The following is a 27,146-nucleotide window of genomic DNA, read 5'->3' as shown; positions in this document are numbered from 1 at the left end:
TAATACATATATACACAGTGTCGGACAGGGAGCCAAGGACCCCCCAATAACCAACTTCAGGGCCACACTTTTCAACTATATGCAAATGTCACATTATCCTCAATCACATTTTATCTTACAGTGAACTGGGTACATTTGATTTATTTATCTCACTTATATAGCGCCATTAATTCCACAGCGCTTTAAATACATTGTCGGCACTGTCCCCATTGGGGTTCACAATCTAAATTCCCTATCAGTATGTCTTTGGAATGTGGGAGGAATCCGGAGAAAACCCACGCAAACACGGGGAGAACATACAAACTAATTTCAGATGTTGTCCTTGGTGGAATTTGAACCCAGGACCTCAGCACTGCAAGGCTACTGAGCCACAGTGCTGCCCACAGATTGTCTTAATTATTATTATTTATTTATATAGCACCATTAATTCCATTGTGCTGTACATGAGAAGGGGTTACATCAAAATACAAATATCACTTACAGTAAACAAAACTAACAATGACAGACTGATACAGCGGGAAGAGGACCCTGCCCTTGCGGGCTTACATTCTACAGGATATATATACTTAACTTGTAATGTCTTCACATAATGTTCCGTCCAGATGAGTCCGGATCCCAGAATTCCAAGCGGCGGAAGTTCACTGACCTTCATATTGGGACACCCAAGCGATGGGTGTCTCAATATGGAAACTGCTGGTGGTACCAGCCTCTTGTGCGGTACCACCAGCGGAACACCGTCACACCACACACACACACTGTATACGCCGTACGCACCACACACACACTGTATATGCCATACGCACCACACACACAAACACTGTATACGCCATACGTAGCCTCTTGTGTGGTACCACCAGCGAAACACTGTCGTGGACACGCCGCCGGGATCAGCCGAATGATTCACTGACCGCCACCATCTTTGTACAGGAGGAGCGCATAGCACATGGGGTAGACAGGTAAAAGAAGAGAGCACAGATGGGAGAAGTCAGCACATGGGGAAAGAGAGAGTGGATAGGTGAGTGAGCACATGGGGGGAGAGATTCTCAACGCTGGAAAGCCTGCCCCCATCGTGACATTACCACCTCCCGATGCGATAGGCCTCCATCTAGTTAAATGAATAAGATGCTGCTGTATGTACATAGTGATACAGTGCCTTGAGAAAGTATTCGGCCCCCTGGAACTTTTCAACCTTTTCTCACATATCATGCTTCAAACATAAAGATACCAAATGTAAATTTTTGGTGAAGAATCAACAACAAGTGGAACCCAATTGTGAAGTTGAATTAAATTTTTTGGTTATTTTAAATATTTGTGGAAATTCAAAAACGGAAAAGTGGGGTGTGCAATATTGTTCGGTCCTTTAACTTAATACTTTGTTGCGCCACCTTTTGCTGCGATTACAGCTGCAAGTCGCTTGGGGTATGTCTCTATCAGTTTTGTACATCGAGAGACTGAAATTCTTGCCCATTCTTCCTTGGCAAACAGCTCGAGCTCAGTGAGGTTTGATGGAGATCATTTGTGAACAGCAGTTTTCAGCTCTTTCCACAGATTCTCGATTGGATTGAGGTCTGGACTTTGACTTGGCTATTCTAACACCTGGATACGTTTATTTGTGAACCATTCCATTGTGAATTTTGCTTTATGTTTGGGATCATTGTCTTGTTGGAAGACAAATCTCTGTCCCAGTCTCAGGTCTTTTGCAGACTCCAACAGGATTTCTTCAAGAATGGTCCTGTATTTGGCTCCATCCATCTACCGATCTATTTTAACCATCTTCCCTGTCCCTGCTGAAAAAAAGCAGGCCCAAACCATGATGCTGCCACCACCATGTTTGACAGTGGGGATGGTGTGTTCAGTGTGATGAGCTGTGTTGCCTTTACGCCAAACATATCGCTTGGCATTGTTGCCAAAAAGTTCGATTTTGGTTTCATCTGAACAGAGCACCTTCTTCCACATGTTTGGTGTGTCTTCCAGGTGGCTTGTTGCAAACTTTAAACAACACTTTTTATGGATATCTTTGAGAAATGGCTTTCTTCTTGCCACTCTTCCTTAAAGGCCAGATTTGTGCAGCGTACGACTGATTGTTGTCCTATGGACAGGCTGTCCCACCTCAGCTGTAGTTCTCTGCAGTTCATCCAGAGTGATCATGGGCCTCTTGGCTGCATCTCTGATCAGTCTTCTCCTTGAGATGAAAGGTTAGAGGGACGGCCTTTTCAATATGATCGCTTGCACAGTGCTCCTTGGGATGTTTAAAGTTTTGGAAATCATTTTGCATCCAAATCTTGCTTTAAACTTCTCCACAACAGTATCACGGACCTGCTTGTTGTGTTCCTTGGTCTTCATGATGCTTTCTGTGCTTCAAACAGAACCCTGAGACTATCACAGAGCAGGTGCAATTATACGGAGACTTGATTATGCACAGGTGGACTATATTTATCATCATTAGGCATTTAGGACAACATTGGATCATTCAGAGATCCACAATTAACTTCTGGAGTGAGTATGCTGCACTGAAAGTAAAGGGGCCGAATAATATTGCACGCCCCACTTTTCAGTTTTTGAATTTCCACAAAAATTTAAAATAACCAATAAATTTTGTTCAACTTCACAATTGTGTTCCACTTGATTCTTCACCAAAAATTAACATTTGCTATCTTTATGTTTGAAGCATGATATGTGGGAAAAGGCTGAAAAGTTCCATATAAGAGGGTCGTGGTCCAGTCTTGCACAGAGACCACCAGAGGGGATTCTTCTGTTCTCCAGTGGGCCAGTCCAAGCCTGCATATATAGTACTAGATGGTGGCCCGATTCTAACGTATCGGGTATTCTAGAATATGTATGCGTAGTACATTGCGCAGCCCACGCAGTACATTGCGCAGCCCACGCAGTACATTGCGCAGCCCACGCAGTACATTGCGCAGCCCACGCAGTACATTGCGCAGCCCACGCAGTACATTGCGCAGCCCACGCAGTACATTGCACAGCTCACGTAGTATATTGAGCAGCCCACGTAGTATATAGCACAGCCCATGTAGTATATTGCACAGCCCATGTAGTGTATTGCCCAGCCCATGTAGTATATTGCCCAGCCCACGCAGTATATAGCAATGCGGGCATCATATCCCTGTAAAAAAACAAAGAAATAAAATAAAAAATAGTTATATACTCACCTTCCGGAGCCTCCGGATCCAAGCGATGCTCCTCGCCCGCTCCGGTCCCAAGAGTGCATTGCGGTCTCGCGAGATGATGACATAGCGGTCTCGCGAAACCGCTACGTCATCATCTCGCGAGATTGCAGCATGGAGTGTCGGGAGGAGCGGGAAAGGCCTGTTGTCGTTCAGGGGGCCGACAGACTGTGAGTATCTAACGATTTTTTTATTTTTTTTTAATTATTTTTAACATTAGATCGTTTTACTATTCATGCCGCATAGGCAGCATGAATAGTAAAAAGTTGGTCACACAGGGTTAATAGCAGCGGCAACGGAGTGCATTACACCGTGGCATAACGTGGTCCGTTACCGCTGCCATTAACCCTGTGTGAGGGCAGACTGGAGGGGTGTATGCGGGCGTCGGGCAGTGAGTGCGGGCACTGCGGGGAGTAAGTAGCCGCCATTTTCTTCCGGACTGTGCGCGTCGCTGATTGGTCGCTGCAGCCATGACAGGCAGCTGCCGAGACCAATCAGTGAATGAATAACCGTTACAGACAGACAGACAGAAGGACAGACAGATGGAAGTGACCCTTAGACAATTATATAGTAGATAAAAACAAAAATTCAGTCTGACCTCATATCAATATCCACTATTATTCTCTTTGAGTGAAGAGTCTCCTGTTGGCCGACAGGTACAATATGCTGTCAAAATTAAACTTATAGTGGACTTTAATAAAAGTGCATACTTTATTATTAATCCATTAAAAACATGTTGGTAACAAGGCTGTGACCATAAGGAGTGTGGTCATCACATTTCAAACACTGGTTTTTGCTATGCTATGGCATGAAGTACTTTTATTCTTCCTCCTGCCATAAGTAAGAACTGGAGTGTTTGAAACGAATCAGTAAAGAAGTCAACTTCTTGAGTAACAGCCTGTGTGCACTATGTTTTTAATTGATCTATAATAAAGTATTCCCTTTTACTCAAGTGTTAAAGTGCACTATAAGTTTATTTTTGCAAGTATTCTCGACACCTGCCCGTGGAAAGAAAGTTAGACTGAAGGAAGACAACTAGCATTTTGGAGTGATGGTTTTCAATAACAAGACAAAACTTTTAAAAAAGTGACTTGCAGATTGTGCTTTTAGAACTATGGGGGCGATTGAATAAGACTGAAATGTACACGACAGTCTTAATGTAGGGGACTATGATGCGCCAAATTCATTAAGAGATACATAGCACTTGCGGTAATTAATTTGGTGCATCCTCTCAGTGGTGAAAGCCTTGCCAGAAATGCTACTCTAGTCAAGGACTGGAGTAACTAACATTTCAACATTTCTGGGGCAAGTTACGTCGTAACGTTTAATGGATTGGCCAAATCACACCCCATCCATACTCCACCTACTTTGGTGAACCTTGCCACATCTGGAGTGAATACGGCAAAAGTCGCAAAATATCTGCGCAACTTCATGTTGCACTAACATTTTGTGACTTTTCAATATGTTTTACGACAGTTTTCTGACATAAACTTTTTGATGAATTAGACCCAATATCTCCCAAACGAGATCACATTTGCACTAGATTATTAATCTTCTCTAATTTTTAAACTGTACAAACTCAGAGACAGTCGTAAAATGCTCCAATTTTGGTGCACCTTTTAACTGTCTAGTATATGTCTACACATTCTACTAGTTTGCTTACTTTGGTCCACCAAGTACATCAAATCACAGAGTAATATAGGTCCATAGCTTTGGAATTTATGCCATGTATTTTTAGGATAAGTCACATCACCTTGCTGGATATGTTGAAAAACGCTTAATAAATGTCGTGCAAGGCACGAAAGACAATTTTTGTGCAAATTCAGCTGGAATTATGGACTATGTAGCTTGTTAAATCAGCCTCATTATCTGAAAGTACAATGAGCATTTAAGAATACGTACTTAGGGCTCTTTCACATGTCTGTGTCTCCGGTACGTGTGGTGACAGTTTTTCACACATACTGGAGACACTGACGCACGTATACCCATTCAAGTGAATGGGTCTGTGCACATGTCAGCGTGTTTCCACGGACCGTGTGTCCGTGGGCAAAAGGTGCTGACATGTCCGTTTTTTACCATCAGCACGGACGGCAAAATGTCCTGCGCACATGCACATGGAGAACACACATAGATGTCATCTGTGTGACATGCGCTGTTCCCCGGCGTCGGGTGCTGAAGACGACTCTCATCATTCTCCCCTGCTCTGCTGGCAATCAACGCAAGCAAAGGAGAATGATGAGAGTTGTATTCAGGTGATCACAATGACAAAAGGCGAAGGCTGATGGGACTATTACTCCTATCAGCCTACACCTGCTGCCGCTAATAACAGTGACAGCAGGAGCGGCTGATGGGAGTACTCATCTGTTGCTTGCGCAATAAATAAATGTAAAACCCGGCATGGGTTCCCCTCTATTTTCTATAACCAGCCAGGCAAAAAACTTACAGCTGGAGGCTGCAACCCTCAGCTGTCAGCTTCAGCAAGGCTGGTTTTCAAGAATAGAGGAGTTCCCACACTGTTTTTTTAATTATTTAAATAATTTAAGAAATGGTGTGGTGTCTCCCCCATTTTTGACAACCAGCCTTGCTATAGCTGACAGCTGGTATTCTCAGGCTGGTAAGGGGCCATTGATATAGGCCCCCCCAGCCTAAAAATAGCAGCCCACAGTTGCCCAGAAAAGGTGCATCTATAAGATGCGCCAATTCTGGCGCTTAGCCGCCTCTTCCCACTTGCCCTATGTAGCTGTGACAAGTGGGGTTCACCTATTGCCGGGTGACATCAAGCCCAAGGATTAGTAATGGAGAGGTGTCTAAAAGACACCTCTCCATTACTAATCCTATAAATATATGGTAAATAAAGACGCAGCCAGAATAAAGTTCTTTATTAGAAATAAAAAACACAGTTTTCCATTTTTATTTAAAAATAACAAACACAGTTATACTCACCTAACGCCTAATTCCACTGAAGTCCTCGTCTCTTGTAATAAAGCAAAAAATAAAAAAATAACAATATCCCTCACCTCTCTGTCGTTCTGTCCCACACCGTAATCTATGTCTGGGGATTAATAATTTTCAAGCTGGTGACATCATTGAGGTTACCTCCAGTCAATGAGGCTGCATTCCAAGAAGGGCTGAACTGTGGTAACCTCAGCAGTGGGAAAAAGCCAGTGATGAGATCGCCGCAGTTCAAGCTCAGTGTCTTCACAGAAGATCACCTTGAGAATTTTTTTCCAGTACCGGAAATATCAGGACATGTGAAACGGTCCTTACTGAAACGTTTTCAATTATATCTGTATGAATAGTTTGTGCTGAACGACAAGCCTTCATGTCATCACTTAATTTTTCTTCTTGCAATATTCATTCAATCAACACTTTGGTGACACTAGATAAATGTACCTGAATGTCTATAATGTGCTACATGAAATGTTATTTAACTGCCAGACTACTGGAAAATTTCTATGGTAAATACCGTCTCTGGACTATAAACACACTTAAATTCAACCCAGTTCAATTCAATTTTGAACATAATTTTACAGTTTACAACCCTTCTGTCATACAACCCTCTATAATTTCTTAGAGAATTAACCATCATGTTAATTTTTATTTTATAATCAAATAATACCAGTGAAAATAAGCAACTTTGTAAAATATTTTATCAGAGAAATTGTCTTTCTCCTTTTGGATTTATATTTCTCTTTCAATTCATGGGTAAAGTCTGTGAAGACAGATTTTGCCGTTAGTAAATGAAGAGATGATAGTTGGTGCGTATTAGATTCTATGACGGGAGGAGCTAGAGGCAGACAGACATATTTTCCTGAAACATTAGTTACAGTTCTTCATAGAACTTCATGAGCACCAACTCTCAGTAATTGGGATATCTTTATTCACCCTAAGACAGATTTAACAGGTGACTTTTATTATTTAGTATTAAATATCAGTCTAGGAGGAGAACAAAGCCGAAATCTCTCACAAGAAATATTACAATGTTTATTTCTTTGTCACGTGTACAATCTGTCGCCTCCAGCTCAAAAATATTTCCAGAATCCGTCCTTTCCTCAACCCTCACTCTATCAAAATGCTTGTGCATGCCCTAATCATCTCCCACCTCGACTACTGCAACATCCTCCTCTGTGGCCTACCTTCTAACACTCTTGTATCCCTCCAGTCCATCCTTAACTCTGTTGCCCGACTAATTAATCTCTCTCCTCGCTACACTCCTTCTTCCCCTCTTTGCAAATTCCTTCACTGGCTCCCAATTTCCCAGCGTATCCAGTTTAAACTACTAACACTGACCTACAAAGCCATCCATAACCTTTCTCCTCCGTATATTTCCAAACTAATCTCTCAATATCTTCCCTCACGTAATCTCCGGTCCTCCCAAGACCTCCTGCTCTCCTCCATGCTTATTCGCTCCTCACCCAATCGCCTCCAAGATTTCTCCAGAATATCCCCCATCCTCTGGAATTCTGTGCCCCAACATGTCTGGTTATCCACCACATTTGGATCCTTCAAAAGAAACCTGAAAACCCACCTCTTCAAAGAAGCTTACAACCTGTAATGACCACACAACCACCTCAACACCATAGGAGCTACTGCAACCCTCAACCTACTGTCTCCTTCCCCATAATCCTGTAGAATGTAAGCCCGCAAGGGCAGGGTCCTCTCCCCTCTGTACCAGTCTGTCATTGTTAGTTTGTTTACTGTAAGTGATATTTGAATTTTGATGTAACCCCGTCTCATGTACAGCACCATGAAATTAATGGTCCTATATAAATAAATAATTATAATAATTTGTAGGAAAAAAACAACAAAAAAACAATGTTTACTCTTATATCTTTACTCTTTATATCTTGCAGTACGATCCAAATATGTATTAGATTCTGTGATGGGATGTTGATCCAGGTAACTAGTCTTATTGCCATATGTGGAGTCAGAACAATTAGCATTAGCCTCATGTTTTTTTTGCCTTCCTTTGGATCAACATGTTAGGTTTCAAGAGCAGTTATGAGAATTACAAATGCATCTCTGAATGCACTTTTAATCATACAAAACTACACATGGATGAACCATGTCTTTTATAATCCTCATATCAGAGAAGTTAAATTGAGAAAAATATGTGAAAACTATACAAGACACAACAGATCCCAATTTGCTGAATATTAAACATTAAAACATTGCAAGGTGATACATGGTGGGTATATTCCTACAGGGAATGAGCTGGGATAGGAAGAGAGCAGAATCCCCAAATTGCCATTGCTATAGTAAATCTAAACAGCACAAATAGAAACCCTGCATGTCAACACAGAATAAAGAAAAATCTGCAGAAAGAGCAATACTGCCACCACTGGAATCAATAACTTTCATACAGCAAATTACAGATAAAAAATAGGTAAAATAAAATTATATGGCAGATTTACTCACTGCAAAAGTTCATACAAATCAATACAGGTCCATTCACTTTTAGCAACTATGTGTAAAAAAAAGTACCGTATATACACCGTATACGTCAAAAAGCATATTACATGTACACACCTAATTGGTGAAAAGAACGTTTGTGCACAGCATGTGCTGTGTAAATTTGACATGCCTATAAATCCATACAGGCTTGATAGATGCTAAAACAGTGCCTTTTTCCCCATCCACCTGGCATGTAGGTAGCAGGATAACTTTTTTACTGTATAGGAAAGCAGTCTGGTGCGCTTTCATATATAGTTGGCCAATGCAAAAAGTATATATTTACACTTACCGTACATATCCGATCACTTTGAATAAAATATATGAGTTTAAAACCTTTTCTGACAAATTGTATAATTTGTTGAGAACAAAATAACATAACAATTGTCAATAGAAAACAAACATAACTAATTGAGGGCTGGATTCCAAATCCTCCTAAAAATATATTTTAAAAAATGTAAAATCATATGCAGATCCAATTTGTGCAAATTTATTTACTGCATCTCGCAAAGTGAGTCAGTATGCACCCCAGACGTCTGGCCATGCTACTCATGAGACATGGATGGTGTTTGATCCCAGACATGGATCATATCAGTGAGCTTGTGGACCTTCTGTGGAGCTACTTGGCAGCACCACCTGGTACACTGACACATATTGTCTCAGAGGTTCTCCATTAGATTTAGATCTAGGCTAAGAGGGGGCCAGTCAATGGCATCAATGCATTTGTCATCCTGGAACTGCCTACACACTATGGCTACAGGAAACCAGGCATTGTCCTCTATGAGTAGCAACCAAATGGCCCAGTGCACCAGCATAAGGTGGGTCAATGACAAATAAAATGTTGCATAGGCAATCACGTGGACAGTTGTGTGACCCTTCAATAATTTACATCCAAAACCAATAAATGACCCACTACCAAACCAAACATGATGGATGATGCTGCAAACAGCATGACATTTGCAAAGTCGTCATATGTGATCAGTGTGAATCTACTCTAATTTGTATAGAGAACTGGGTGCTAATTATGGTGCTCGCTCATGAATTCCAATCGAGCTAAACTATGCTCAGCTGTGAGCACAGGTTCTTCTACAAGATGTCAGGTCCTCATTCCACCGCCATTGAATCCGTTTCTGATAGTTTGGTTAGACTCACACCAGTAGCTCACTGGAGGTCATTTTGTAGGGCTACTGCAGTTATCCTCATGTTGCTCCTTAAACAAAGGGCAGATACTTGTCCCAGTTGCTTCTCTGGACCTATCCGATTCTCATGCAATAACCCTTATCCTGTATCGGCTGTATGCGGAGACTGTGCTGGTTGATAAAAAAACTTCCGATAGTACGTATGGATGTGCCATCCTGGAGGAGTTGTACAACTTGTGCAATGAGAGTCCTGGGAAAGAGAGGATGAGGTGAAAGAGAGGGACAGCGCTATCTAAGTGCAGTAGATGGGTGAATCTTAAGGTACCTTTACACTAAACGACTTACCAACGATCACGACCAGCGATACGACCTGGCCGTGATCGTTGGTAAGTCGTTGTGTAGTCGCTGGGGAGCTGTCAGACAGCTCTCTCCAGCGACCAACGATCAGGGGAACGACTTCGGCATTGTTGAAACTGTCTTCAACGATGCCGAAGTCCCCCTGCAGCACCCGGGTAACCAGGGTAAACATCGGGTTACTAAGTGCAGGGCCGCGCTTAGTAACCCGATATTTACCCTGGTTACCATTGTAAAAGTAAAAAAAAAAAACACTACATACTCACATTCTGATGTCTGTCACGTCCCCCGCCGGCGTCCACAGGGTTTCAGCGCCGGCAGTAACAGCGGTGACGTCACCGCTGTGCTCTGCTTTACGGCCGGCGCTGACACAGTCAGTGCAGGGAAGCTCTCAGCTGGAGCGCGTGCATTAAGCAGCGCTCTTGCCGAAAGCAGTTTTAACCCTGTGGACGCCGGGGGACGTGACAGACATCAGAATGTGAGTATGTACTGTTTTTTTTTTTACTTTTACAATGGTAACCAGGGTAAATATCGGGTTACTAAGCGCGGCCCTGCGCTTAGTAACCCGATATTTACCCTGGTTACAAGTGAACACATCGCTGGATCGGCGTCACACACGCCGATCCAGCGATGACAGCGGGTGATCAGCGACCAAAAAATGGTCCTGATCATTCCCCAACGACCAACGATCTCCCAGCAGGGGCCTGATCGTTGGTCGCTGTCACACATAACGAGATCGTTAGCGGGATCGTTGCTACGTCACCAAAAGCGTGACGTTGCAACGATATCATTACCGATATCGTTATGTGTGACTCAGCCTTTACTTGGTGAGATAAGAACAATTTAAATCTTGCTCACCTGGTATGGTTGTGAAAGGAGGCACAACACTGTGAAAAGTTTGCAAAGAAGGGTGATCATAACCCACTGGTGTGCTGTCCGTCTGTAATATATAACATGGAGATGATTTTCCTCTCACAGAAAAAAAATTCCCTCCAGGTGGAATTTTTTCTTTATTGTCATTAGTGCCTGCAGTTCTTCTAGTTCACTGCTTGCACCAAGAGGAGAGAGGTATTTAATCAGACATATGTACAGGTGCGGGGTTGTTTTTTTTTTGTGAAAACGTATGAACATGGGTGATTGTCTAAATTTTACAGACATGTTGTTTTAATCCTGGAATATGTGAAGGAGGGGTGATGTTATGTCATATAATGTGGGTTTACAACATTCTTTCTTTGGGGATGAAGTTATAATATACGTATTCTAAATGCTGAAGCGTTTGATTAATAGTGATTGGTTCCTCAGTTGGTATAACCACACCCATTTGTAATGAAAATGGGGTATAAATTGCTCACAAAATCATTTTATCATACACCTGATGAAACGCGTTGTGTTTTTTTAATAAGTTTTTGTCTTTTATAAAATTTTGTATTGCTGCACATAGTCAATAAAATATCATCTGATACAACATCAGAGATACTTGAATCTTTGGCTATATAACCCTCTTATCCCAAATTGGGTCAAGGATCCTGTGAAAGAAGCGCCCAAACATCCTTATTCACAACCTGTGCAACCTAAATGGGCTAAAGGTCTTCATCCTACCAGTAGTGCAAAGGATATTAGCAAAATACAAAATGATAGAACAATGAGTCAAGAAGAGAAAGTAAAGAGATATTAATTGTATGTGGCCTCCAACAACAAAAAATTCCCTTTTTGGGAGTTGTATTGCTTTTGCCTCTGCACTACATTTGCTGCCACTTTCATTTGTACCAAATGAGGTGAAATTGATTAACAACCCCTTATGCTTATTGGACAGAGTGACATCTCTTTAAGTTTAATTGATTTGGGGTAATACTGAGATGCTTGGTGAATGCAGTAAAAAAATGTGAGTAGTTGAAAGCATGTAGTTTTTGCATGTACAGGTTGAAAATACAGGTTTTGATAGCATGTAATTTAGCAAAGTCATTACCACAGCTGTTCCATGATGAATAAATTGACCTCGTTACATGTGAGTAATCTAAAAACTGCACTACCAAAGCAGTCAACTGTACACATTTTTTGACCATATCAGAACCGCAATGTTAGGCATAACCCTTACTGTTCACTGAATTTTTTTTAGTAGTATATATACTGTATTTTTCGGATTATAAGACGTACCTTTTGCCTCCAAAATTTTGGAGTAAAGTGTGTAGGGGGGTGCGTCTTATAGTCCGGATGTACCTTATATATATATACCGTATATGTCCCCTGTGGCTGAGGATGGGAGAGGAGCAGCAGTGGTGGAGAAACAAGTCACAGGAGGCAGGAACCGGCTGCTGCAGCTAACATTGTGCCTGCTGTTAAAAGAAAATGAATGTTCACTGCTCCCCACACACATAGTCCCTCCCATCTCTATGCATTGAAGCTGGCGCCGAGAGGTGGGAGGGATTATAGGAGTGGGGAGCAATGAATATTCATTTATCTTTAATAGCTGGCACAGTGTTAAGGCCCCGTCTCACTTAGCGACGCTAAAGCGATCCCGACAACGATACGACCTGTCAGGGATCGTTGCTGCGTTGCTATGTGGTCGCTGGTGAGATGTCAAACAGTGAGATCTTCCAACGATCGCTGCTGCGATCTCACTGTTTGACATCTCACCAGCGACCTGTAGCGACCTGTACAACGATGTCACATGGGAGCTATTATGACGATTCAGTGTCTGAGTCGTCAACGAGGTCGTTGGTAAGGTGTCAAACACAGCGATGTGTGCTACCCAGCGGGACCTCAACGATCAAAAAAAGGTCCAGGCCATTCCGACACGACCAGCGATCTCACAGCAGGGGCCTGGTCGCTGCTACGTGTCACACATAGCGAGATCGCTACTGAGGTCGCTGTTGCGTCACAAAACTTGTGACAGCAGCGATCTCGCTAGTGATCTCGCTTAGTGAGACGGGGGCTTTAGCCTTAGGCTGCTTTCACACATCAGGTTTTTGCCGTCAGGCTGAATCCGATTAATTTTTTAAAAAACGGATCCGTTGAAAATTGTGAAAAACTGATGCGACGGATCCGTTTTTTCACCAGATCCGACTAGCTGATATGGCACTGGATGCTAAGGGTATGATTCTGGAGAGAGAGGGAGACCAGGACCGGAAAACGCTACTGAACATACTCTAAAAAAGTTGGAGCATGCTCAGTTTAAAAAAACAGAATCCGTCGCCGGATTCTGTCATTTGATGGATCCGGCACCATAGGCTTCCATTCTAGCAAACGCCGTATGGCGCCGGATCCGTCGCTGTCCGTTTTTTTAGCAGACAAAAAAAAGTTCCTCTGTGCGTTGTTTCCGGCCGCCGGACCGAAAATTTTTGCCGAAACGGACGAAAAGTGGGGACATCCGGCACTAATACAAGTCTATGAGAAAAAAACGAATCCGGCGGCATCATTCGCTGGATCCGTTTCTTTCAAAATTCGCTGGATTGCGCCTGACAGCAAAAACCTGATGTGTGAAAGCAGCCTTAGCGCCGGGCAATCACGTGTGCCCGATATTAAAGAGAATGAATATTCACTGTTCTCCACTCCCATGGACGGGATTAGTGACGCGCTTCCGTCGCGCGCATGTTAAATGCCGCTGTCAGAGATTGACAGCAATATTTTATATGTTAACATCTGCGGGTGGATCGAGATTCCACCTGCAGCTCTTAGGGGCACATGCCAGCCGATCAAATCAGCTGTCATGTGCCAGAGAAGATGTGGGCTCATCAAAGGTATCTAAGTATAATGTACCTGTACATCATAGATCGTGAAGGGGTAAGGGGCAATACAAGTAAGAAGAGAAAATACCATAGTGGCAGAGGACTGCTGCAATTTTCATTCTGATGCAAACAGAAGGCAGGCTTAGCTTGGGAAGTTCAGAATCATCAAACATACCTGTGCTGAACTTAACCATCAATGACATGTAAGCATGTGTATATTGAGATGGGCTGGCTCAGATGCTAGCACTGTTGTTTGCAGTGCTGGTGTCTTGGGTTCAAATCCCACCATAGAAAACATCAGCAAGGAGTTTGCATATTCTCCCCGTGCTTACCTGGATTTCCTCCTACATTCTACAAACGTATTAATAGGGAATTTAGATTGAGTTCCCCATTGGGGACAATGATACATAAATAATAGATGGCTCCATCTAGCATGACATTGAGAAATTAGAAGACATTGTTGCACCACTCTATCCTGTTATTTTCGGTGGCTGAGTGGAATTACTTCCCATCAGCTGGGCTTTAAAATATGTACGGCTTTTTTGCGTATTGAGAAAAATCACTGACAACTGGAAAAGGCCTTAGGCTACAGTCACTTTGTGGCTTCAGATCCCCAATCCTTCAAATCATGCCAACAGTCCACATGTTAAAAACGTTCATGTAAACTAGCACATTGACTTGCATTAGTGCTTGTGCTTTCCGTATGCTACCTGTTTAGCATACGGACAACACACAGATGTTTTATACATTTATTTAAATGATCCCTTAGTAAGAAACACGCTCTATATATGATCGATACCCAGACTGATACATCATAACTTGTGCTGTCCAGTAACCTTTTGAAAGAAAGAATTCAATTAAGGATGAATCTATTGATACTTCTTGGATTCAGCACACCAAACTCAGCTTCAGGAGATCACCCTCCTCACAAGCCATTACACTGCAGATTCAGATAAGATGAACGTTAAATGCCTCCTTCCCTGTCAAATCAACAGGCTGATTCTTGAGAGCAGCAATTATTTTCATTGTTGCATTCTAAGCAGTATGCGCAATATTTGTCGCTGCTCGAATACAGATGTGCATTACCGACTCGTCTCATTATAATGAGATGTGCCTCCGATAGTTTAACAATACATAGTCTTAATGCATTAAACAGTTTGGCAACTGCTTGAACACAAAGACGCTCACACTAACGAGCTGAAGGCCTTGACAGCACATTCTTGACAGAATGGAAGAAATATTGCAAAAGCTCAAAGCACAGTTCAGGGGTAGACAAATATTATTTGCATCCAATGAATTTAATAACGATTGTGATCTGTCTTGCACATCCTACTATGGTTTAATCATTTGGCAAGCCTTTGCCCTAAAAAAAAAAAAAAAAAGAAAAAGAAAAAATCACCAGGTATAAGCACTGACCAGATTTTAGAAAAAATGCATTCTCTTCAGGTTTGGAAAGCAGGTTATTTCCATCTATTTCATGCTTAAAATCCTTGCAAAGAACAGATCACACATCTGACATAAATACAACAGTTAACACTCTTTGCACTTTCCATCACCTCTTCCTCCCCCCATAAAGTCCTTTTAATGCAGAACAGTTCACTTAACAGCTCTGAACTCGGGATAACTAATATACAATGAAGACCTCAGAGTCATCATTAATGAAGGCACTAATGCAGCAGGCGGCTTGAGACCTCATCTATTTTGTGTTTCCACCACTGGGAAGATAGAGGAAAGAATGATCTCCTTATGAATAATGCTACATATCTTCATTCAGACCCTTCTATCCTTAGACTGATGGGACATTTAACATTTCCTTGCATAAAGGGCTCCATTTTTGGTCAATTATTTTAACCCTTTCAGCACTCCCGACAGCCAGAGGGACCAAGCTGATCAATAGGTCTTATTGTAATACATTTCACATGCACTTAGATATATACGTGGTGTCAATTGTCTGAATTATTATCACATGTTATTCTAAATGCTTATGAATTAAAAATTAGACAATGATTGGGCTACCCAGCGCAGTGGATTGCAACAAGGTGATGTCATTGGATCTTCTGGCCCTTTGAATGGAATTGCTGCAGTTCCAGGCAGTAATCTCACATCACAAATTGGGAAAACGTGTACAATTCGACTACGGTACATGACGACTTGATGTCTCCTGTTGCACAGGTGGCAGCTTCATGAACCAATTGACTCAGATGAGGTGCCAGGATATCCTACTTGTTTATTACAAATGTTGTCATACCATTGCGCTGTACACATGGTGAGCTCCAATTATTTCTATCGACTATAGCTGTGGTTATTAGATTTCGGATATCATGTCTCTGTACATATCAGAAGATATGTTTAACCCTGTGAGGTAACTGTCACATTCAACTTTCTATTTTCCATGATGCCACAAAAGCTCGTAGTTTCACAAAAATATTTCTTATGCAGCAAAAATCTCCTTGTATAGGGTTTGTTACCTCTTCAAGTCAAAGAATCAACTCTGTATCATCTCTTAGTACTGGGAAGGATTCGCTACAATGTATCTCTTAAACCACAGGCAGAAATAAATTCCCAACTTCCACAGTCCAGATGAATTCTCTAACAAAAGGCTGCTCCCAACACTCCAATCGTAGGATCTTAATAACTTACATGAGAATCATTGCAATTAATGAAGATGTATTGATCAGAGCAATCAATGAGTTGGACGGCAAGGAGGGGGGGGGGTGCGAGGTGAACACAACACAAATAATCCTGAACAAATGAAATTACACACTGCCAGGTATAATGACTACCTAGAGGATAGCTGTGCTATAGCTAATACGGGTTGCAACCTTTATCCATAGGGGACACTGTGCATTTAAAAGGGTCATTCCTTTGCTTGCAGACAACCCTTATAAACCAAATATAGATCTGCATAGTGGGAATTTTTAACAATTGAAGCAGAGGGAGAAAAATACATGATGAAAGTAAGGGCTGTAGGGTTATTATAAGAGAGATTGCAAACAAAGCCCTATTGATATGCAATGTACAATGTATTACTCTACCTGTGTGGAAGCTGTTAACACTTTGCTGCCCCCCACGCATCTGAATATCCAGCATATTAAACCATTACAGGGAATGACCTAAGCTGCAAATGTACATTACAAAGTAAAGGTTGCAGTGACTTTCTGTAATAACATCCTGGGGGGCATAATCCATATGTATAAGGCATTCACAGGAAAGCATAGCATTATAATTGTCCATCCAGAACGCTGCTTTACGGGCACAGAATTAAATAGGCATGTATGTGGGCTGGTATACAAAGCGAGGTGGGCATTTAGTGCTAAACTGCAGGAAGCATGCAGACCACAAGCCCTCGACAATGGACTGATTGGGGTTCTGTGGGGGTTAATACTAAGCTTGTGTTGATAAAAGGGGGAAACGAAAGCGATGGAAGTAGGCACCAGGTTGGTAATTATTCAGCCAGCAGCTAAATGTAGTGTGGATGAGCTGGCTGTAAATCTGGATGAAAACTAATTAGCTGGTTAGAGAGACGATGCACAAAAGCAAAGAAGAGCGGGGGGTACCGGGCTGGCAAAGGAAGAGGGGATGTAATGGTATTACAGGAAAATCAGATTAAAATTTAGGGCTTACTGGGAAATAATAAGGACAGTGAGCAGTAGTGTCAAACACTGAGCGATACTTGGGGCAATGGGCAGCACTGGTGGTACTGGGCATCATTGGACACAGTGAATAGTACTAGGGGTAGTGGAACACATGAACACATTTTGGGAAGCAATGAATGTTAATGGGGGATATGGTTTGGGGGACACTGGACTAGAATTGTGGCACTAGTGAGATTGAGGAATTGAATGTTAGTGAGGGGCACAGTGTGGCATTGGGAGCGGTTTGGGGGGCACTAGCCATATTGAGGCATTGCATATTATTGTGAAGCACAATGCTGTGTTCAGCATGGTTTTGGGGGCACTGATTATATTGAGGATCTATTGGGGGTGTACGGTTTGAGGGCACTGGTTATATTGAGGAATTATTGGGGGCTTATGGTTTGAGGGCACTGGTTATATGCAGGCATTGCATATTATTAGGGGCATAATGTTGTATTGGGTATGGTTGTTGGGCACTGGATTAGTATTGGGGCACTGGTCAGATTGAAACATTGCATAATTGGGGGGCACAATGTGACACTGGTCATGGTTTGGGGTGCATTGGATTAGTATTGGGGGCTCTAGTCAGATTAAGGCATTGCATAATATTGGAGAGCACAATGTGCCACTGGATTAGTGTTGGGGGCTCTGCTCAGATTGAGGAACTGCATATTATTGTAGGAGGGGCACACTGTGGCATTGGGGGCACTAGATTAGTATTAGTGGCTGTGTGTTTTCAGATTGATGCATTGCATGTCAATGGTGGCACAATGTGCCATTGGGTATGGTTGAAGGCACTGGATTACTACTGGGGGCTCTGGTCAGATTAAGGCATTGCACATTATTGGGGGGCACACTGTGGCACTGGGTATGCTTGGCTTGGGAACACTAGATTAATATTGGGGCTCTGCTCAGATTGAGGCATTGCATATTATTGGGGGCACAATGTGTCACTGGGCATGTTTTGGGGGGCATTGATACTAATCCAATGGGAGCTCTGCTCAGATTTGAGGGCACTGTATTTTTATTGAAGACTATGTTCAAATTGAGGCATTGCATGTTAATGGGGCACAACGTGGTACTGGGCATGGTTTGGCAGGCACGGGATTAGTATTGGAGGTGCTGTTCAGATTGGGGCAGTGCATGTTAATTGGGGCATAATGTGGTATTGGGCATGGTTTGGCAGGCACTGAATTAGTATTGGAGGCGCTGCTCAGATTGAGGCATTGAATATTAATGGGGGGCACAATGTTGCATTGGGCATGGTTTGGGGGGCACTGGATTAGTATTGGGGGCTCTGGTGAGATTAGCGCATTGCATGTTAATGGGGGCACACTTTTATTGGGCAGGATTTGGGGCACTGGATTTGTATTGGGGGCTCTAGTCAGAATGAGGCATTACGGGTTAATGGGGCACAATGTGGCATTGGACAAGGTTGGGGGTCACTGGATTAGTATTGCGGGCACTGGTCAGATTGAGGCACTGCATGTTAACAGGGGCACAATGTGGCATTGGACATAGTTTGGGGGGGCACTGGATTATTATTGGTGGCTCTGCTCAGATAGAGGCATTGCATATTAATGGGGGCACAATTTGGCATGGTTGGGGCACTGGATTAGTATTGGGGGCTCTGCTCAGATTGAGGCATTGCATATTAATGGGGGCACAATGTGGCATGGATGGGGGGCACAGGCTCCTTTTGCAGGTAGTGGGTAGTTTGGGGGCTTACTAAGAACAGCTGGGTGGCATTTCTGGGGGGCTTGCACCTCATAGAGACGTGCAGGTGGGTGCTGTGAGGTGGTCCTGTCATATTCAGCACTTCTCCGTCCATCAGCAGGATGTCAGCGCCTGTATCGCTGGCTGATTCTGGAGTATGAGGAGATGCCACCTCGGCTTCTACCACACAGGACGGATCATTGTACCGAGCTGCACTTACCCTCTGCGGGCTCCAGTCCTGGGGGCTGCTCTTCTCCTCCTTCTTCTTCTTTTTCAACATATATATATTTTATAAGCTCCCACCACAGCTCCGGCTGCCGCTTCTCTCAGCTCCCCTTCACACTCTCACTCTGAGAGACGTGCTCGCGCAGCGCGCCACCGCCGCCATTGCCCAGAGACGAGCTCTTTTTTTTTTTTCTTTTTATCTCTCTCTGCGCGTCCCCGTCGACATTACCGGGAGACGAGCTCTGTTCTCTATCTCTCTCGTTCTTTCTTCTGCTCGTCCCCGGCCTGACATCAACCACCAGCCAAAGCGAGAGCCGGAGTCGCCTCAGAGGCGGGTTCCCGACAATTTCTGAGGTAACTTGTTCTGAAAGCGCGCGCCCCTGCAGCTGTGTGCGCGGGCGGAGGCGGGAGCGCGCACCCATTTGTCGCCGCAGTCACTCACCTGTGGCTTCTTCTTCTGAGGTAAAAAAAAAAAAAAAAAAAATCGGAATATGTCTGTAAGAAAAAATAAATAAATCTTTAACTCCAATGTCCATTAACTGGTTATATAGATCGCCTCTTCCTGGTCATTTCTTTAATTATTTATCCATCTTAGTAATTACCAGATTCTGTCTTTAACGTTTCCCAGTAAAGAGGTTATGGATGGGTCGGGGGTTAATAAAGAGATCATTTACTAAAATGCATAATGAGATGTTTTACCGACCGTAGAAAAAGCGCCGACGCCGAGTGTATGAGCAGCCATTTGTCACACGGTCTGCATGAACCTGAAAAGAAAACATGGCAGACACCATGGGAATAGATAGATTTGTGTGTATGTAGCACCTTGGGCCCACCAGAGAAAATCATTTTTGGGGCCCACTATGTAGCTACATAGAAATAAATACAGGACCACCAATTGTGCGGTAAAACACGCTAATATCAGGGTATAATATAAGGGAGTACACTCCTTAATTATGTAACAGGGGTTGGGGTAGCCCCCTCATAGAATATAATGTAGCCCTCGTATAGTATAATGCAGCCCCCTCATAGAATATAATGCAGCCCCCTCCTAAAATATAATGCAGCCCCTTCATAGAATATAATGTAGTCCCCCTCATAAAATATAATGCAGCCCCTTCATAGAATATAATGTAGCCCCCCTCATAAAATATAATGCAGCCCCTTCATAGAATATAATATAGCCCCCCTCATAAAATATAATGCAGCCCCTTCATAGAATATAATGTAGCCCCCTCACAGAATATAATGCAGCCCCCCCATAGAATATAATGTAGTCCCCTCATAGGGTATAATGCAGCCCTCATATAGTATAATGCAGCCCCCTCATAAAATATAATGCAGCCCTCATATAGTATAACGCAGCCCCCTCATAGAATATAATGTAGCCCACGTCATAGAATATAATGCAGCCCCTTCATAGAATATAATGTAGCCCCCTCCAGAATATAATGCAGCCCTTCCATAGAATATAATGTAGCACTCCTCATAAAATATAATGCAGCCCCTTCATAGAATATAATGTAGCCCCCTCACAGAATATAATGCAGCCCCCCATAGAATATAATGTAGTCCCCTCATAGGGTATAATGCAGCCCTTATATAGTATAATGCAGCCCCCTCATAAAATATAATGCAGCCCTCATATAGTATAACGCAGCCCCCTCATAGAATATAATGTAGCCCTCATATAGTATAATGCAGCCCCCTCAGAATATAATGTAGCCCTCATATAGTATAATGCAGCCCCCTCATAGAATATAATGTAGCACTCCTCATAAAATATAATGCAGCCCCTTCATAGAATATAATGTAGCCCCCTCACAGAATATAATGCAGCCCCCCATAGAATATAATGTAGTCCCCTCATAGGGTATAATGCAGCCCTCATATAGTATAATGCAGCCCCCTCATAAAATATAATGCAGCCCTCATATAGTATAACGCAGCCCCCTCATAGAATATAATGTAGCCCACGTCATAGAATATAATGCAGCCCCTTCATAGAATATAATGTAGCCCCCTCCAGAATATAATGCAGCCCTTCCATAGAATATAATGTAGCACTCCTCATAAAATATAATGCAGCCCCTTCATAGAATATAATGTAGCCCCCTCACAGAATATAATGCAGCCCCCCATAGAATATAATGTAGTCTCCTCATAGGGTATAATGCAGCCCTTATATAGTATAATGCAGCCCCCTCATAAAATATACTGCAGCCCTCATATAGTATAACGCAGCCCCCTCATAGAATATAATGTAGCCCACGTCATAGAATATAATGCAGCCCCTTCATAGAATATAATGTAGCCCCCTCCAGAATATAATGCAGCCCTTCCATAGAATATAATGTAGTCCACTCATAGGGTATAATGCAGCCCCTCCCAGAATATGTTGTCCCCTCAATTCATTGAGGAGTGTAGTTTGTAAAATTAGTTCACATGTAGGGGGTATCTGTTGTTCTGGCACTTTAGGGTCTCTGCCAATGTGGCACGGCACCCTCAAACCATTCCAGCAAAATCTGAACTCCAGTATGGCGCCTCTTTCCTTCTGAGCTCTTCACTGTGCCTCAAAAGTAGTATTCCCCAATATATGGGGCATCGACGTATTCAGAAGAAATTGCACAACAAATTGTATGGTGCAGATTCTCCTGTTACCCTTATGAAAATGCAAAATTTGGGGCTAAAATAACATTTTTGTGAGGAAAATTTGTTTTTATTATTTTCAACAGTATAAACTTCTGTGGAGCACCTGGGGGATCGAGGTGCTCAACACACATCTAAATACAATTCTGGTGGGGTCTAGTTTCTATAATGGGGTCACTTGTGGGGGTTTACAATGTTTAGGCACATCAGGGGGCCTTCAAATGAGATATGATGTCTGCTAATGATTCCAGGAAATTTTACATTCAAAAAGTAAAATGGTGCTCTTCCCTTCCGAGCTCTGCCGTGTGCCCAAACAGTGGTTTTCTCCTTCATATGGGGTATCACCATGCTCAGGAGAAATTACAAATGTTGGGGTCCATTTTTTTCCTGTTACCCTTGTCAAAATAAGAAAAAAATTGGATCTGAAATAAATTTGTTGTGAAAAAAAGTTAAATGATCATTTTTTTCAAACAAATTGCAAAATTACTGTGAAGCACCTGAAGGGTTAATAAACTTACTGAATGTGGTTTTGAGCACCTTGAGGCTAAGTGCACACGTTGCAGAATTGCCACGGAAATTTCCGCAGCAATTCTGCAACTCCTGCCGCGGGTATATCGCATGCGGAATTGGCATGCATATTCCCGCAGAAAACTAGCGTTTTGCAAGCGATCTGTAGCATCGCTTGGAAAACTGATTGACAGGTTGGTCACACTTGTCAAACATAGTGTTTGACAAGTGTGATGAACTTTTTACTATTGATGCAGCCTATGCAGCATCAATAGTAAAAGATAGAATGTTAAAAATAATAAAAAAAATTAAAAAACTGTTATACTCACCTTCCGCAAACAGCCGATCTCCTCAGCGGCTTCCGTTCCTATAGATGGTGTGTGTGCAGGGCCTTCGATGACGTCGCGGTCAAGTGACCGCGACGTCATCGCAGGTCCTTCACACACACCATCTATAGGAACGGAAGCGGCCACGTGCACCGCTGAGAGGCGGGAGGACTCCGGGGCCATCAGAGGGTGAGTATATCACGATTTTTTATTTTAATTATATATTTTTTTAACAATTATATGGTGCCCCATCCGTGGAGGAGAGTCTCCTCTCCTCCACCCTGGGTACCGACCGCACATGATCTGCTTACTTCCCGCATGGTGGGCATAGCCCCATGCGGGAAGTAAGCAGATCAATGCATTCCTAGGTGTGCGGAATCCCCACGAAATTTAATGAACATGCTGCGTTCTTTTCTGGAATGCGATTCCGCTCAGGAAAAAAATGCAGCATGTGCACAAAAAATGCGGATTGCATTCCATTAAATAGGATGCTTAATGTGAGGGTTTTTTCGCGGTTTTATAGTGTTTTTATAGCGAAAAACCGCGAAAAATCTGCTACGTGTGCACACAGCCTGAGGTGTGCAGTTTTTAGAAAGGTGTCACTTTTGAGTGTTTAATGTCACATAGACCCCTCTAAGTGACTTCAAATGTGATGTGGTCCCTAAATGGTTTTGTAAATTTGGTGGGAGAAAGGAAAAATTGCTGGTGAACTTTTAACTCATAACTTCCTAACAAAAAAAATGTTGGTTCCAAAATTGTGCTGATGTAAAGTAGACATGTGGGAAATATTACTTATTAACTATTTTGTGTGATATATCTGTATGATTAAAAAGACATGAAAATTCAAAGTTAAAAAATTGCAAAATTTTCACAATTTTCACATTTTTGTTTTGTTCACAAATAAATGCAAGTCATATAGAAGAAATTTTACTACTATCGTGAAGTACAATATGTCTCGACAAAAAACAATCTTGGAATCACCAGAATCCGTTGAAGTGTTCCATAGTTATAACCACATAAGGTGACAGTGGTCATAATTGTAAAAATTGGCCTGATCATTAACGTGCAAACCATCTCCCTGGCAGTTAATGTTTTTAATGTTTGGTCGATTTGTGCATGTTGAATTTAATATTTATTAAAGTAATTTGTTGTTGTTTTTTATTACGGTGATCCCTGCATATTCATAATTCTTTTTCTTGTTTTTCTTCATGTCTAATTCAGTATGCTTTAGGTAGATCCCAGTATACATTGTTGTTGGTGCCCACTACCTTCACTTTTCTTGGATAGGACAGGGGACATTATTACAGGATGAGAATAATTATTACAGAATTGTGGACTTTATTACAGGGCGAGGGACTTCATTACAGGATTAGGGACATTATTACAACGCAGGGGACATTACTACATAACAGAGGACTTTATGACATGCTTGAGAATATTATTACAGGATTGGGAACATTATTTCAGGGTTGGGGACATTATTACAAGGTGAGGGACATTATAAGAGGACAAGGGACTTTATTACAGGCTGGGAAACATTATTGCAGAATTGTAGACTTTATTACAGGATTGGGGACATTATTACAAGACAGGGGACATTATTACATAACGGGGACATTATTGCATGCTTGGAGATATTATTACAGGATTCAGGACATTATTACAGGATTGGGGACATTATTACAGAGTGAGGGACCTTATAACAGGACGGGACATTATTGCATTATTAGGGACATTAGTATAGACTAAGAAATATAATTACAGGATTGGGGATATTATTACAAAACAGGGGACATTATTACAGGAATGGGGACATAATTTCAGGATTAGGGACATTATTACAGGTTGGGGGCCAGAATATTACTATATGGGGCTAGTTGTAAAAATATATTACTGTATGGGACCCATTGGGGGTCATAAAAAGTAAAACATAAAAAAAAGTAAAATGAAGACTGAAAAACTAATGGAATAATATTTGGCCACTAAAAATGCTGTTTTATGTAAAAATTAAAGTAAAACAGAAGACCTGTACCACAACCCATATGATAAACGCCAGTAAAAATAATAAAATGGATGATGATCAAAAAGTCATGTAGAAAAATAATGGTATAATTGAAAATGTAATCTTCTCCCGCAAAGATCGCAGCCTTTCATATTCCATTTTTTTTCTATGTGCAGCCCATTTACCCGACTGAGTTTGAGAACTCTAGTTTAGACTAATAAAATTCTAAGGATCAAGAATTCACCCACAGGTAAGTCTAGTTATTTATTATACTGGTGTCCAGCAGACAGGTGATTATAAAAAGGACATTACTTAACAAAGAAATCCCCTTCCCTTTTCATGCTGTCAGCAGTGGCACCACATGGAAGAAAAATGTGAGAAAAGTGAAGGCTACAAGAAGATTATCAAAGTTTTAAGGTACCTTCACACGAAGCGACGCTGCAGCGATACAGACAACGATGCCGATCGCTGCAGCGTCGCTGTTTGGTCGCTGGAGAGCTGTCACACAGACCGCTCTCCAGCGACCAACGATGCCGAGGTCCCCGGGTAACCAGGGTAAACATCGGGTTGCTAAGCGCAGGGCCGCGCTTAGTAACCCGATGTTTACCCTGGTTACTAGGGTTGAGCGACTTTCATTTTTTTAAGATCGAGTAGGGTTTTGGGAAACCCGATTTTGTCCAGAGTCGAGTCGAGTGCAGTCGGCCGATTATCGCTAAAAGTCGGGGATCGACCGAAACACGAAACCCAATGCAAGTCAATGGGGAAGCATAGTCGGCAGTGAGTGGAGGCCAGGAAAACACCTACAGTGCCCATTTTAATGCCAAAAACATCCATTCTTGTTTCTGAAGCTTGCCAATCTTAATTAACTGTATAATAATAGTTGGGCATAGGGAATTGGGGGAAAGTTGTGGGGGGAGTAGGGCTGGCTCAAGTTTTTCGTGGGCCCAGGAAATGCGGACTACGTCACGGCGGTGTTGCAGGGAAAGGTAAGTATTTAAACGTTGCAAGTGCTGTGATCCTGAGCAAGCAGGGGGGGGCCCACTCGTTCGCATTGCCACTGGCACAGGGCCCCTCAAAGTACGGCGGTGTGTTTGCATGGCGGGGGCGCCTCCCACCAGCAGCGACACTTTTGCGTACTCTGAGGGGCCCTGTGCCAGTGACGTCGCCAACGAGTATGCCCCCCCACCTGATGAAGGAACCTGCACTTTCATCTGCACCTTCCTCTTTGTCCCTGTGTAAGGTGGTATAACATGCGGGAAGGGGAACCTTACTTTCAGCAGGGTCAGATTCTGGCTGTGTAGAGTACAAGGGGAATGTAGTGGTCTAGGTCAATGTACCAGCAGACTCATTTAGCAGTGGCTGGGCAATGGGCAGGATGAGGAGGAAACAGATATAGGGCCAAAGAATAAAGTAGGCTACATGCAGTTCAAAATTGGTAACAGGACTAAACAGGCGGCTTTGCTTTGTTCAGTGGAGTAGCAAACCCAAGAGCAGCAGACACTGTTTCAAGGGCCTAACCACACTAGTAGGCCAAATGCAGTTTAATATCTGATAGTATAGGGCGAAAGCCAGAATGTGGAAGCTCAGCTTTGTTCAGTTGAGGACAACACCAGGGAGGGGCAGACACCTTTAGTAGGCCGGAAAAGCCTATTGCATTTTTTAAAATGGTAATTTGGAGCAGAAGGTTGAAGCTCAGCTTTATTTAGTTGAGGACAACACCAGGCAGGGGCACACAGACAGACACCTTTAGTAGGCCGGAAAAGCCTATTGCATTTTTTAAAATGGTAATTTGGAGCAGAAGGTTGAAGCTCAGCTTTATTTAGTTGAGGACAACACCAGGGAGGGGCAGAAGCCGTTAGTAGGCCCTAACCACCATTTTTTTTTTTTAAAACCACTTAATGAGAGCCGGAAGGTTGAAGCTCAGCTTTATTTAGTTGAGGACAACACCAGGCAGGGGCACACAGACAGACACCTTTAGTAGGCCGGAAAAGCCTATTGCATTTTTTAAAATGGTAATTTGGAGCAGAAGGTTGAAGCTCAGCTTTATTTAGTTGAGGGCAACACCAGGGAGGGGCAGAAGTCGTTAGTAGGCCCTAACCACCATTTTTTTTTTTTAAAACCACTTAATGAGAGCCGGAAGGTTGAAGCTCAGCTTTATTTAGTTGAGGACAACACCAGGCAGGGGCACACAGACAGACACCTTTAGTAGGCCGGAAAAGCCTATTGCATTTTTTA

At 42.6% G+C, this 27,146-nt stretch overlaps 1 protein-coding gene and 1 long non-coding RNA gene across 4 annotated transcripts in view; one reads left to right on the top strand and one right to left on the bottom strand.

The window, feature by feature from the left end:
• Positions 1 to 19,557, bottom strand: part of PTPRF (protein tyrosine phosphatase receptor type F) — a 1,035,200-nt gene extending 1,015,643 nt beyond the window's left edge. The window contains exon 1 of one of the 3 annotated variants that reach the window (XM_077275903.1): positions 19,426 to 19,557. The gene's annotated coding sequence lies outside the window, so the exon portion shown is untranslated. The remainder of the gene's footprint in view (positions 1 to 19,425) is intronic. The other 2 variants (XM_077275904.1, XM_077275915.1) reach the window with 2 other exon arrangements.
• A 270-nt stretch (positions 19,558 to 19,827) lies between these two features.
• The window catches only part of LOC143787307 (uncharacterized), a 220,025-nt gene continuing 212,706 nt past the window's right edge, over positions 19,828 to 27,146 (top strand). The window contains exon 1 of the long non-coding RNA XR_013218321.1: positions 19,828 to 19,892. This is a non-coding gene — a long non-coding RNA (uncharacterized LOC143787307). The remainder of the gene's footprint in view (positions 19,893 to 27,146) is intronic.

The sequence above is a fragment of the Ranitomeya variabilis genome, chromosome 8 (assembly GCF_051348905.1).
Source record: "Ranitomeya variabilis isolate aRanVar5 chromosome 8, aRanVar5.hap1, whole genome shotgun sequence".
NCBI classification, from domain to species: Eukaryota; Metazoa; Chordata; class Amphibia; order Anura; family Dendrobatidae; genus Ranitomeya; species Ranitomeya variabilis.
Note: the sequence above shows the minus strand (reverse complement) of the source record. Positions and strands in the feature narration are given on the sequence as shown.